Source organism: Carcharhinus amblyrhynchos, chromosome 2 (assembly GCF_965287045.1).
Source record: "Carcharhinus amblyrhynchos chromosome 2, sCarAmb.v2.hapA, whole genome shotgun sequence".
Lineage (NCBI taxonomy): Eukaryota > Metazoa > Chordata > Chondrichthyes > Carcharhiniformes > Carcharhinidae > Carcharhinus > Carcharhinus amblyrhynchos.
In genome coordinates, this window is record NC_137325.1 from 134,668,781 (window position 1) to 134,684,286 (window position 15,506).

The window sequence follows — 15,506 nt, forward strand, 5'->3', positions numbered from 1 at the left end:
GATTGACTTATAAGGAGAGGCTGGATAGACTGGAACTTTTTTCTCTCGAGCGTAGGAGGCTGAGGGGTGATCTTTTAGAAGTCTATAAAATAATGAGCGGCACAGATCAGCGAGATAGTCAATATTTTTTCCCAAAGGTAGGGGAGTCTAAAACTAGAGGGCATTGGTTTAAGGTGAGAGGGGAGAGATACAAAAGTACCCAGAGGGGTAATTTTTTCATACAAAGGGTAGTGTCTAGAACAAGCTGCCAGAGATAGTAGTAGAGGCAGGTACAATTTTGTCTTTTAAAAAGCATTTAGATAGTTACATGGGTAAAATGGGTATACAGAGATATAGGCCAAGTGCGGGCAATTGGGATAAGCTTACGGGTTTTTAAGAAAAAGGGCAGCATGTGCAAGTTGGACCGAAAGGCCTGTTTCCATGCTGTAAACCTCTATGAGTCAATGGCTCTAAATCCTTGATAGCTGAAGGCGGAACTTTTGGCTAAGATCAAGTGTAGTATCGACATGCTGCACTTGGTTGAAGTCATTGGGTTACATTTCAGCTTCATTTGAAGCAATTTTTTAAAGCGGCATCTCAGCCATTTGGCTAAGATGCAAATAAGATCAAGCCCTGGAGAAGGAGCTACACCTACTCCAGTCAGCTTGGATCATGTAGATCAAGCCCAAGACAGGAGGTGAGAGCCCTGTCTTGTCAGCTTGGATCGGGAATGTCCCAACTTGTTGGGACTCTGAATTGGGTTTAATTTGACTTGATTGGATTGGAATAAAGTTTAAATAAAAAAAAATGAATGGAGGGTGCAAAAGAGGGCAAAATTTCAGCAACACAGAGTTAATGGAGGAGATAGGGTGGAGAAGGTTGCAGAGATAAGGGGTGGGATTCTCCCAAAGAAATTCTAAATGTTGAATTTGTGTAAAAATTGGAGTAAATCCTGCTGTTTGTTTTAGTAGAATTTTAAAAATGAATGTCCCACACTCTCTGCACTGCAGAGTGCTCGAGCGTGAATGTCATTAAAAAGTTTAGAATGATCAGAAATAGTCAACATGGTTTTGTCAAGGGCAGGTCGTGCCTTACGAGCCTAGTTGAGTTCTTTGAAAATGTGACTGAACACATTGACGAAGGAATAGCAGTGGACGTGGTTTGCATGGACTTCAGCAAGGCGTTTGATAAGATCCCCCATGCAGGACTTCTTGAGAAGGTGAGAGGGCAGGGATCCAAGGGGCTTTGGCCTTGTGGATCCAGAACTGGCTGCCTGCAGAAGGCAGAGAGTGGGTGTGGATGGGTCTTTTTCTGCATGGAGGTCAGTCACCAGTGGAGTGCCCCAGGGATCTGTTCTAGGACCCTTGCTGTTTGTCATTTTCATAAATGACCTGGATGAGGAAGTGAAGGGATGGGTTGGTAAGTTTGCCGACAATATGAAGGTTGGTGGTGTTGTGGATAGTCTGGAGGGATGTCAGAAGTTGCAGCGTGACATAGATCGGATGCAAGACTGGGCAGAGAAGTGGCAGATGGACTTCTATGCGGATAAATGTGTAGTGATCCATTCTGGCAGGGCCAATGGGATGAAGGAGTACAATATCAAGGGTAGGAGTCTTAGCTGTGTTGAGGAGCAGAAGGATCTTGGGGTCCGGGTCCGCAGGACGCTCAAATTGGCCTCACAGGTGGAAGATGTGGTCAAGAAGGCGTATGGTGTACTGGCCTTCATTAATCGAGAGATTGAGTTTAGGAGTCAGGAGGTAATGCTGCAACTTTATAGGACTCTTGTCAGACCCCACTTGGAGTACTGTGTGAAGTTCTGGTCGCCTCACTACAGGAAGGATGTGGAAGCTACTGAGAGAGTGCAGAGGAGATTTACAAGGATATTGCCTGGATCGGAGGCATGCCTTATGAAGATAGGTTGAGGGAGCTAGGTCTTCTCCCTGGAGAGATGAAGGTTGAGAGGTGACCTGATAGAGGTTTATAAAATATTGAGAAGAATAGATAGGGTGGATTCTCGGAGGCTATTTCCCAGGGCTGAAATGGTTGCTACGAGAGGACACCGGTTTAAGGTGCTGGGAAGCAAGTACAGAGGAGATGTCAGGGGTAAGTTTTTCACTCAGAGGGTGGTGAGTGAGTGGAATCAGCTGCCGTCGGTGGTGGTAGAGGTGAACTCGCTGGGGTCTTTTAAAAGACTTCTGGATGAGTATATGGGATCTAATGGGATTGGGAGTTACAGATAGTTCTATGGCTTGATAGGTATGGATGCGATCGGCACAACTTGTGGGCCGAAGGGCCTGTTTGTGCTGTAGTGTTCTATGTTCTAAGTTGTGGATGGGGCCTATTCCCACACAAGAGGCTAGCAGCTTAGTGCTGAGCGGGTCATAAGAACATAAGAACATAAGAAATAGGAGCAGGAGTAGGCCATCTAGCCCTTCGAGCCTGCCCCGCCATTCAATAAGATCATGGCTGATCTGTTGTGGCTCAGTTCCACTTTCCCGCCCTCTCCCCATAACCCTTAATCCCCTCTCTTATCAAAAACCCATCAACCCGCTTCTTAAAAATATTTAGCGAGGCAGCCTCCACCACTTCAACGGGCAGAGAATTCCAGAGATTCACCACCCTTTGAGTGAAGAAGTTCCTCCTCAACTCCGTTCTAAACCGCCTCCCCTTTATCTTGAGGCTGTGCCCCCTAGTCCTACTGTCTTTTTTGAGCGGGAAGAGTCTCTCCACCTCTATCCTATCCATCCCATTCATCATCTTATACGTCTCAATGAGATCTCCCCTCATTCTTCTAAACTCTAGCGAGTACAAGCCTAGTTTATTCAGCCTCTCCTCATAGCTCAACCCCCTCAACTCCAGTATCAGCCTAGTAAACCTCCTCTGCACTCCCTCCAGGGCCAAAATATCCTTGCGCAGGTGCGGCGCCCAAAACTGCACACAGTACTCCAGCTGCGGCCTCACCAATGCCCTATACAGCTGCAGCAAGACCTCCCTACTTTTATATTCAATCCCCCTCGCTATGAAGGCCAGCATCCCATTCGCCTTCCTGACCACCTGCTGCACCTGCAAGCTGGGTTTTTGCGACTCATGCACAAGGACCCCGAGGTCCCTCTGCACCGTCGCCTGCTGCAGTTTTTCGCCACGTAAGTAATAGTCCTTCCTACCATTCTTCCTACCAAAGTGGACCACCTCACACTTGCCAACATTAAATTCCATTTGCCATTTCCTGGCCCATTCGCCCAGCCTATCTAGATCCTTCTGCAGACTCTCCACACCCTCCGCACAATTTGCCTTTGGTCACTATGAGCGCTGAGATCAGCGCAAGTGCAGCGGCCCTGCACTGTCGGCCTTCCGATCGCTGACCAGCTCGATTGCTGACCAGCCCCATGACCCCACGTTACAGACTGTGTGAACCTCCCCCTCTCCACCAGCTGATCGCTGGTTCCCTGGACCGGTCAGGCCAGCCTCGACTCCCCCTTCCCTACCACAGGTCCACCACGATCTCCCCCTGCATTTTGATCTCTCGGTTCCTCCCCCACCCCCAGTGGCAGCCTAGACCCCGTCCTGATCCCCCCCCCACTCCCCCTCCACCAGCAGCCCCTCTGCCCTGTCGGCAATTCCACCCCTGCAGACAAATGTAGGGCAGGAGGATGGGGAAATGGTGTATAATAGGATACATAATCAGTGTTTTAGATCTCGATGGAGGATGAATGATGTGAAGCTGGCTGACAGACCACCGGATTCATCGGGCCAGAGAAATAAATTGCATCACTGTTTCAGCAGTGGACTGGGTGAAGCAGGTGTGGAGATCAGTAATGTTATCAGCGGTATGGTGGCATAGTTGTTCACACTGCTGCCTCACAGCGCCAGGGACCTGGGTGCAGTTCCAGCCTCGGGTCACTGTCTGTGTGGAGTTTGCACATCCTCACCGTCTCTGTGGGGGTTTCCTCCCATACTCCAAAGATGTGCAAGTTAGGTTAAATTGCCCCTTACTGTTAGGTGGCTAGCAATGTAAACATATGAAGTTATGGGGATAGAGTCTGGGTGGGATTGTCCTCGGTACAGGCTCGTTGGGCTGAATGGACTCCTTCTGCACTGTAGGGATTCTATGATTTTATGAAATATGTTGTTTTCGTGATGGAGAAAATATGGAGTCAGAAACTTAACATGAGGTCAAATGGGTTACTGAGGTAGTTTTTAAAAGTACTTCATTGGCTGTGGAACATTTTAGTGCAGCTGAAAATGTGAATGGTCCTACATTTATGGGGAGGCAAAGGCCGAGTGGTATTACTGCTAGACTATTAATCCAGAAACTCAGCTGATGTCCTGGGGACCCAGGTTCGAATCCCCCCACAGCAGCTGATGGAATTCGATTCAATTAAAACAAAAAATCAGGAACTAAGATGACCATGAAACCACTGTTGATTGTCGTAAAAAACCCATCTGGTTCACTAATGTCTTTTAGGGAAGGAAATCTGAAGTCCTTACCTGGTTTGGCCTAATGAACCTTATTGAGTTTTTTGAGGAAGTGACCAAAGAGGTGGATGGGGGTAAGGCAGTTGACGTGGTATATATGGACTTTAGTAAGGCGTTTGATAAGGTTCACCATGGAAGCCTTCTGCAGAAATTGCAGATGTATGGGATTGAGGGTGATTTAGGAAATTGGATTCGGAATTGGCTGGCAGATAGGAGACAGAGGGTGGTGGTTGATGGTAAGTATTCGACATGGAGTTCAGTTACAAGTGGTGTGCCTCAAGGATCTGTTTTGGGGCCACTGCTGTTTGTAATTTTTATAAATGATCTGGATGAGGGTATAGTTGGGTGGATTAGTAAATTTGCTGATGACACCAAAGTCGGAGGTGTGGTTGATAGTGAGGAAGGGTGTCTTAGTCTACAGGGAGACTTGGACAAGTTGCAGAGCTGGGCCGAGAGGTGGAGGATGGAGTTTAATGTGGAAAAATGTGAGGTAATTCACTTTGGCAGGAATAATGGATGTGTAGAGTATAGGGCTAACGGTAGGACTCTGAATAGTGTGGATGAACAGAGGGATCTAGGTATATGTGTACATAGATCCCTGAAAGTTGGGAATCAAGTAGATAGGGTTGTTAGGAAGGCATACGGTGTCTTGGCGTTTATTGGTAGGGGGATTGAATTTAGGAGCCGCAGCGTCACGTTGCAACTGTACAAAACTCTGGTGCATCCGCACTTGGAGTATTGTGTGCAGTTCTGGTCCCCACATTATAGGAAGGATGTGGAGGCTTTGGAGAGGGTGCAGAGGAGGTTTACCAGGATGTTGCCTGGTATGGAGGGGAGGTTCTATGAGGAGAGACTAAGGGATTTGGGGTTGTTTTTGTTGGAAAGAAGGCGGCTGCGAGGGGACCTTATTGAAACATATAAGATGATTAGAGGTTTGGATAGGGTGGACAGTGATAGCCTTTTTCCTCGGATGGAGAAAGCTAGCACGAGGGGGCATAGCTTTAAATTAAGGGGTGGTAGTTATAGGACGGATGTCAGGGTAGGTTCTTTACCCAGAGGGTGGTGAGGGATTGGAATGCCCTGCCTGCTGCGGTTGTAAATGCGCCTAGTTTGGGGGCGTTTAAGAGATCCGTGGATAGGTTTATGGATGGAAAGGATTTGGTTTAGGTTAGAGGGTCATTGTTTTTTAACTGGTCGGCGCAACATCATGGGCCGAAGGGCCTGTTCTGCGCTGTAATGTTCTATGTTCTATGTAATGTAACTCCAGAGCCACAGCAATGTGGTTGACTCTCAACTGCCCTTTGGAATGGCAGTTCAAGGGCAACTAGGGATGGGCAATGAATGCTGGCCAGCCAGCGACACCCATTTCCCACGAATGGGTAATAAAAAAAATTAATCCAAACTCTTCCTCTCTTTCCTTTCTTTGTCAGAATCAGGGTTAGGTGCCTTCTTTTGCCAGAGATATTTTTGTATTCAGAGATGATGTCAGCACTGATTATTTTCAGGGTTATGTGACTATCACCTTCATGACTGACAACCAGATACGATGGAGGGTATTGGTACAAAGCATTTGCTTCAAGTTACATGCTCACTTCTATGCACACGGAACATCCAGTATGTGAATTATTCGGTTATGGCTACCTGCATCTGTTTTTCATGTTCATTTAAATCAATCATTACTGGTTCTAGAGATCCAGATAACAAAGTTTCATTAACAGTAATGTGGACATTCATACCTGATACCAATATGAGAGGGAATAGTAATACAGTGGCAATGTTACTGGTTAATAATCAAGAGGTCTGAACTATAAAGTCCTGGAGACTTGAGTTCAATTCCGACCTAGGCTGTGGGACTTAGAAGGGGAATTTAAATTAAATCCATTAAATAAATGTGGAATACAAACTGGTCTCAGTAATGGTAATGGTCATGAAACCAGCAGATTGTCATAAGACCACATCTGGTTTATGGACATTTTTTAGGGAGGGGAATCTGCTGTCTTTCCCTTGTCTAGCCAACTTGGGACTCCAATACCAACCTTACACACCTTCTGAAACAGTCTAGCAAACCATTCAGTTCAAACTGCTACGAGAAAGTCAAATAAGAATAGTTCTTAAATAGAATAGTTCTGTCCTAGTCCCCCCATGCCAACACTATAATTAAGAAAGCCCATCAATGCCTCTACTTTCTCAGAAGACTAAGGAAATTTGGCATGTCAGCTACAACTCTCACCAACTTTTACAGATATACCATAGAAAGCATTCTTTCTGGTTGTATCACAGCTTGGTATGGCTCCTACTCTGCTCAAGACCACAAGAAACTACAAAGGGTCGTGAATGTAGCCTAATCTATCATGCAAGCCAGCCTCCCATCCACTGACTCTGTCCACACTTCCTGCTGCCTCAGCAAAGGAGCCAGCATAATTAAGGACCCCAGGGACCCCAAACATACTCTCTTCCACCTTCTTTTGTTGGGAAAAAGGTACAAAATTCTGGTGACATGTACCAACTGACTCAAAAACAGCTTCTGCCCTGCTGCCATTAGACTTTTGAATGGATCTACCTTGCATAAAATTGATCTTTCTCTATGCCCAAGCTATGACTGTAACACTACATTCTGCACTCTCTTGTTCCCTTCTCTATGAAGGATATGCTTTGTCTGTAATAGCACGCAAGAAACAATACTTATCACTGTATGCTAATATGGTGACAATAATAAATCAAATCAAAATCAAATCAGTTACATCAGATAGATGGCAAAAGTGCAAGAATGCGGTTCGTCCTCATCTTACCATCTCAAGGACAGTTAGGGATGGGCAGTAACACTGACATTGCTGATAGTGCACACATTATGCTAGTATTATTATGTCTTTCACTTGAGATGATCATTGAAACTGGCACAGCCGTGCAGAAGCCTGTCTGAGCGTACCACCTTCTATTCCTAATGAGGTCCAGCAAGGTCTGCTACTTTGCAAGACTTGTCAACATGAGTTCACAACACATTTCAATTAAACAGCACTTCTCATGTAAGGAAGAGCCTGTATTGCCTCACACATAGAAACTAGAAGCAGGAGTAGGCCATTCAGCCCCTTGAGTCTGCTCCGCCATTCATTTTGATCATGGTTCATCATCAAATTCAATACCTTGATCCAGCCTTCCTCCCATATTCCTTGATTTCTTTAGCCCTTAGAGCTATATTTAATTTCTTCATAAAATCAGACAACATTTTGGCATCACTTTTTCTGGTCATGAATTCCCCAGATTCACCACTCTCTGGGTGAAGAAATTTCTCCTCGCCTCAGTCCTAAAAGTTTTACCCCTTATCCTCAAACTATGACCCTGAACTCTGGACTCCCCCACCATTGGGGACATTCTTTCTGAATCTACCCTATCTAACTCTATTAGAATTTTATAATTTTTGATGAGATCCCCTCTCACTCTTCTAAAATCAAATGAGTATTATCCTAATTGATTTAATCTCTCCTCATGTGACAGACCTGCCATCCCAGGAATCAGCCTGGTAAACCATTGCTGCACTCCCTCTATAGCAAGGACATCCTTCCTCAGATATGGACGCAAAAAGCTGTAAGGGGAATGGATACTGGACCAGAAAGGCAGACCTTAAGATCGGTCGTCAAGGGTTTGGGCAAAGAGTTAGGTTTTGGGGGTTTTGAAACGAGAGCAGGTTTCGAGACCAAATTCTGAATAGTAGGTCCCAGGTTTCCAATGGCGAATTAGTTAGCGGCAATTTTAATGCCATGTTAGCTCATTCACTTGAAAGACCCTAAAGCCCATTCCCCCCCGTGTGGATTAAAATAATTTCTTCAATGGTCCTACGGTTTCCGCCTCAACTTGTCTGCCCAGAAGGGAGGACAGATGTCAAACATGCCACTGAGGAAAGAAGTGAATGAGTTGTGGTGTCAGCCAAACGTTTGGAAGACATTGAGGAGGCAGGGTGGAAAGGAATTTAAAAATTAGGATGAAGATTTAAAAATCAATTAATAGGGGCTGAGGAGCCCGTACAGGCATCAGTGAGAACAAAACGATGGCTCAGTGAAATTCATGTGACGCGGAGTTTTGAAACAGTTGGGTTTTGGATCTTCAAAGACTGGGATCTGATGAACTTCTTTGGAAGCCACAAATAACAACATTCCTGTACTATGATTAGCTTCCATTTTCAAAATGGGCGGCACAGTGGTTAGATTTGCTACCTCGCAGTGCCAGGGAGCTGAGTTCGATTCATGGCTTGGATCACTGTCTGTGTGGAGTTTGCACGTTCTCCCTCTGTCTACGTGGGTTTTGTCCGAGTGTTCCGGTTTCTTCCCACGCTCTGAAAGACGTGCTGGTTTGGTGCATTGGCAATGCCAAATTTTCCCTCAGTGTACCCAAACAGGCGCCAGAGTGTGGTGGCTCGGGGATTTTCACAGTAACTTCACTGCAGTGTTAACGTAAGCCTACTTGTGATACTAAGCAATAAGTGAGGAAATAGATGATTCATGAAAGATTCCTCAGTGAGCTAAAAAGTGTGATATGGGATTGGATGCAAAGTTAGCTATAAATTCTAGTCACATAGAACATTATCGGATTGGGAATAGATTTTGATTGTTGTTCTGCTGGGGTTGGTATTTGGGCTTCTGATATTTCTTATTAATATAAATCACCCCGGACTCTGTAGCCAACAGTAAGATTTACTGATAATGCTAAAACAGGCAGGCGAGCAAAAGCTGACAGTGCAGTTTGGGATTTGCAGGGAGAGTTAGATCATTTATGCAAATCAGGAAGCAGATGCAAGATGAAATTTTACCGCTGAAAAATACAGGACTGTTGACGGCTGGGATAAGAGAATGTGCAGCACCATTAAAAAAAAAGCAATTGAAATGAGATACCGGCAGGGTGAGATGCATTCTTCAAAAGGGGGCAGACAGCGATTTCTGAAAAACATCTGGACCATAATGTCAGGAAAACCAAAAATGTTAACACAATTACAATGGGCAGAATTCTCCAGCCACGCTAGTCAAAAAGCCGAAAATATCCGCCCGACCGTCAATGGCTTTTCACATTCTCCACAACCCACGCACTAAAATTCCAGTGGCAGGATGGATGGGAGAATGGGAGTTGGGTCAATATCTTTGGGGATAGTGATCATAACTCTATCTCCTTTACACTAGCATTGGAGAGAGATAGGATCAGACAAGCTTGGAAAGTGTTTATCTGGAGTAAGGGGAATTATGAAGCCATCAGGCAGGGAATTAGAAGCATAAATTGGAAAGAGGTTTTCTCGGGGAAATGTAAGAGTGTGGCAGGTTTTCAAGGAATATTTGTCTGGAGTTCTACCCCACAACATTCTGATGAGACAGGGAAGTTTTGGTAGGTTACAGGAACTGTGGTGCACGAAAGTTGTAATGAATTTAGTCAAGAAGAAAAGCATACGAAAGGTTCAGGGAGCGAGGTAACGTTAGAGATCTAGAGGAGTATACGACTTGTAGGAAGAAACTTAAGAAGGAAATTAGGACAGCCAGAGGGGTCAAGAGAAAGCCTTGGCAGGTAAGATTAAGGAAAACCCCAAGGCATTCTACAAGCATGTGAAGAGCAAAAGGATGAGATGCGAAGGAATAGGACCTATGAAATGTGACGTTGGGAAAGTTTGTATAGAACCGGTAGAAATAGCAGAGGTGCTCAATGAATACTTTACTTTGGTATTCACGGTGGAAAAGGATCTTGGTGGTTGTAGTGCAGGCTTGCAGCGGACTGAAAAGCTCGAGTATGTTGAAATTAAGAGGAGGTGCTGGAGCTTTTGAAAAGCATCAAATTAGATAAGTCACCGGGACCGGATGAGGTGTACCCCAGCTTAGTGTGGGAGGTGAGGGAAGAAATTGCAGAGCCTCTGGCGATGATCTTTGCGTCATCAATGGAGACAGGAGACGTTTTGGAGGATTGCGGATGTGGTTCCTCTATTCAAGAAAGGGAGAAGAGATAGCCCAGGAAATTATCGACCAGTGAGTCTAAGCTCAGTGGTTGGTAAGTTGATAGAGAAGATCCTGAGAGACAGGATTTATGAACATTTGGAGAGGCATAGTATGATCAAAAATAGTCAGCACGGCTTTGTCAAAGGCAGATCATGCCTTATGAGCCTGGTTAAGTTTTTTGAAGATGTGATTAAACACATTGACAAAGGAAGAGCAGTAGATAAGGTCGCCCACGCAAGGCTTATTGAGAAAGTGAGGGGTCATGTGATCCAAGGGGACGTTGCCTTGTGGATCCAGGCCTGGCTTGCCCACAGAAGGTGAAGAGTGGTTGTAGATGGGTCTTTTTCTGCATGGAGGTCAGTCACCAGTGGAGTGCCCCAGGGATATGTTCTGGGACCCTTGCTCTCTGTGGTTTTTATAAATGATCTGGATGAGGAAGTGGAGGGATGGGTTGGTAAGTTTGCTGATGACACAAAGATTGGGGGTGTTGTGGATAGTTTGGAGGGATGTCAGAAGTTGCAACGAGACATGGATAGGATGCAAGACTGGGCGGAAAAGTGGCAGATGGACTTCAACCCAGATAAGTGTGTGGTGGTTCATCCTGGCAGGTCAAATGGGATGATGGAATATAATATTAAGGGTAAGACTCTTAACAGTGTGGAAGATCAAAAGGATCTTGGGGTCCGGGTTCATAGAATGCTCAAATCAGCTTCACAGGTAGAGGATGTGGTTATGAAGGCGTACGGTGTACTGGCCTTCATCAATCAAGGAATTGAATTTAGGAGTCGAGAGATAATGCTGCAGCTTTATAAGAGCCTGGTCAGACCACATTTGAAGTACTGTGCTCAGTTCTGGTCACCTCATTACAGGAAGGATGTGGAAGCCATAGAAAGGGTGCAGAGGAGACTTACAAGGATGTTGCCTGGATTGGGAGGCATACCTTATGAGGATAGGTTGAGAGAGCTCGGTCTTTGCTCCTTAGAGAGACAAAAGATTAGAGGTGACCTGATAGAGATGTATAAGATGTTGAGAGGTATTGATCGAATGCATTCTCAGAGGCTTTTTCCCAGGGCTGAAATGGCTGCCACAAGAGGACACAGGTTTAGGGTACTGGGGGTAGGTACAGAGGAGATGTCAGGGGTAAGATTTTCATTCAGGGGATGGTGCGTGGAATCGGCTGCCAGCAGTGGTGGTGGAGGTGGATTTGATGGGGTCTTTTAAGATACTTCTGGATAAGTACATGGGACTTAGTAAGATAGAGAGTTATAGGTAAGCCTAGTTGGTAGAGATATGTTCGGCGCAACTTGTGGGCCAAAGGGCCTATTTGTGTTGTAGTTTTTGTGTGTTCTACTTCTACCAGAGTACAATAGGAATCAAAGAAGATGCAGTGCACTGGGGTAACTACACTCAGAGTACAAGGTTCAATTCTGGATGGCTTGCAATGGAAAGGCCAGGGAGAAATGAGGCATAAACTATTGGAGAAGATTCATCCAGACAGGATTTACTCCCAATTGGAAATAAGTGGACGTGTTAGCGAGAGGCAACATAGTTTTGTGAAAGGGAGATCGTCTCTCACTAACTCGATCGAGTTTTTCGAGGAAGTGACAAAGATGATTGATGAGGGGAGGGCAGTGGATGCTGTCTACATGGACTTCAGTAAGGCCTTTGACAAGGTCCCTCATGGCAGACTGGTGCAGAAAGTGAAGTCGCGTGGGATCAGAGGTGAGTTGGCAGGATGGGTACAGAACTGGCTCGACCATAGAAAAAGTAAAAAGTCTAACAACACCAGGTTTTAGTCCAACTGATTTATTTGATAATAGACTCACAAGCTTTTGAGGTTTCCCTCTTCGTCAGGTGAATGGAGAGTCCTGGCCTCAGACAGAGCACATAAAGCACAGACAGTTTAGAGATTACTGATTAGAATGCGAATCCTTACACCTAACCTGCTGTTCAAGACCTGAAGTGGCTGACAATGTGAATGGAAGGAGCACTGATCACAGGTTAAAGAGATGTGTATTGTCTCCAGACAGTACAGTAAGTGAGGTTTTGCAAACCCAGGCAAGTCACGGGGGTTACAGATAGTGCGACATGAACCCAAGATCCCTGTTGAGACCGTCCTCATGTGTGCGGAACTTGGCTATCAGTCTCTGTTCAGCGACTCTGCGCTGTCGTGTGTCGTGAAGGCCGCCTTGGAGAATGCTTACCCGAAGGTCAGAGGCTGAATGCCCGTGACCACTGAAATGTTCGCCAACAGGAAGGGAACAGTCTTGCCTGGTGATTGTCGAGCGATGTTCATTCATCCGTTGTCGTAGTGTCTGCATGGTCTCCCCAATGTACCATGCTTCGGGACATCCTTTCTTGCAACGTATCAGGTAGACAATGTTGGCCGAGTTGCAAGAGTATTTACCATGTACCTGGTGGATGGTATTCTCACGTGTGATGATGGTATCCATGTCGATGATCCGGCATGTCTTGCAGAGGTTGCTGTGGCAGGGTTGTGTGGAATTGTGATCACTGTTCTCCTGAAGACTGGGTAGTTCGCTGCGAACAATGGTCTGTTTGAGGTTGTGTGGTTGTCTGAAGGCAAGAAGTGGGGGTGTGGGGATAGCCCTGGCGAGATGTTCGTCTTCATCAATGATATGTTGAAGACTCCGGAGAAGATGTCGTAGATCATCAACATGGATACCATCATCACACGTGAGAACACCATCCACCAGGTACATAGTAAATACTCTTGCAACTCGGCCAACATTGTCTACCTGATATGTTGCAAGAAAGGATGTCCCGAAGCATGGTACATTGGGGAGACCACGCAGACGCTACGACAATGGATGAATGAACATCGCTCGACAATCACCAGGCAAGACTGTTCCCTTCCTGTTGGCGAACACTTCAGTGGTCACGGGCATTCAGCCTCTGACCTTCGGGTAAGCATTCTCCAAGGCGGCCTTCACGACACACGACAGCGCAGAGTCGCTGAACAGAGACTGATAGCCAAGTTCCACACACATGAGGACGGTCTCAACAGGGATCTTGGGTTCATGTCGCACTATCTGTAACCCCCGTGACTTGCCTGGGTTTGCAAAACCTCACTTACTGTACTGTCTGGAGACAATACACATCTCTGTAACCTGTGATCAGTGCTCCTGCCACTCACATTGTCAGCCACTTCAGGTCTTAAACAGCAGGTTAGGTGTAAGGATTCGCATTCTAATCAGTAATCTCTAAACTGTCTGTGCTTTATATGCCCTGTCTGAGGCCAGAACTCTCCATTCACCTGACGAAGAGGGAAACCTCGAAAGCTTGTGAGTCTATTATCAAATAAATCGGTTGGACTAAAACCTGGTGTTGTCAGACTTTTTACTGTGTTTACGCCAGTCCAACGCCGGCATACCCACATCTCAGCCATAGAAGACAGAGGGTAACAGTTGGAAGGGTGCATTTCTGAATGGAGGGCTGTCACATGTGGCATTTCTCAGGGATCAATGCTGGGACCTTTGCTGTTTGTAATATATAAATGATTTGGAGGAAAACGTAACTGGTTTGATTAGTAAGTTTGCAGACGACATAAAGATTGGTGGAATTGTAGATAGAAATGAGGACCGTCAGAGGGTACAGCACTATATAGATCGGTTAGAGACTTGGGCAGAGAGATGGCAGATGGAGTTTAATCTGGATAAATGTGAGGTAATGCATTTTTGAAGGTCGAATACAGATAGGAAATATACAGTAAATGGCAGAACCCTTAAGAGTATTGACAGGCAGAGGGATCTGGTTGTACAGGTACACAGGTCATTGAAAATGGCAATGCAGTGGAGAAGGTAGTCAAGAAGACATATGACATGTTTGCCTTCATTGGCCAGGACACTGAGTTTAAAAATTGGCAAGTCATGTTGCAGCTTTAAAGAACCCTATGTAGGCCGCATTTGGAACATAGTGTTCAATTCTGTTTGCCACATGACCAGAAGGATGTGGAGGCTTTAGAGAGGGTACAGAAAAGATTTACCAGGATGTTGCCTGGTATGGAGGACATTAGCCATGAGGAGAGGTTGGAGGAAATTGGTTTGTTTTCACTGGAACGACAAAGGTTGAGGGGCAACCTGATAGAAGTCTACAAGATTATGAGGGGCATGGACAGAGTGGATAGTCAAAAGCTTTTTCCCAGGGTGGAAGAGTCAATTACTAGGGGACACAAGTTGAAGGTGTGAGAGGCATGGTTTAAAGGAGATGTACAAGGCAAGTTTTTTTTTACGCAGGTGCCTGGAACTTGCTGCTGGGGGACGGAGTGGAAGCAGATACGACAGTGACTTTTGACAAATACATGAATAGGGTTGGAATAGAGGGACGTGGTCCCCAGGACGGTAGGGAGTTTAGTTCAGATGGGCAGCATTGTTGACGCAGGTTTGGAGGGGGTCAAAGGGCCTGTTCCTTTGCTGTAATTTTCATTGTTCTTTGTCTAAAAGGAAATATCTACGAAAAGGAGAACAGGAAATTCTTCAGAACTATGTTAGAACACAAGAACATAAGAACATAAGAAATAGGAGCAGGAGTAGGCCATCTAGCCCCTCGAGCCTGCCCCGCCATTCAATAAGATCATGGCTGATCTGAAGTGGATCAGTTCCACTTTCCTGCTTTTTCCCCATAACCCTTAATTCCCTTGTCTATCAAAAACTTATCTACCCGTGACTTAAATATATTTAGCGAGGTAGCCTCCACCACTTCAACGGGCAACGGGAACTTCTTCACCCATTGAGTGAAGAAGTTCCTCCTCAACTCTGATCTAAACTTCCCCCCACCTTATCTTGAGGCTGTGCCCTCTAGTTCTGCTATCATTTCTAGGCTGGAAGAATCTCTCTACCTCTACCCTATCCATCCCCTTCACTATCTTATACGTCTCTCTAAGGTCCCCCCCTCATCCTTCTAAACTCCAACGAGTACAGACCCAGACTATTTAGTCTCACTTCATAGTCCATAGTCATCTCCGGTATCAGCTTAGTGAACCTCCTCTGCACTCCCTCCAAGGCCAATATATCCTTGCGCAAGTGTGGTGACCAAAACTGCACACAGTACTCCAGCTGCGGCCTCACC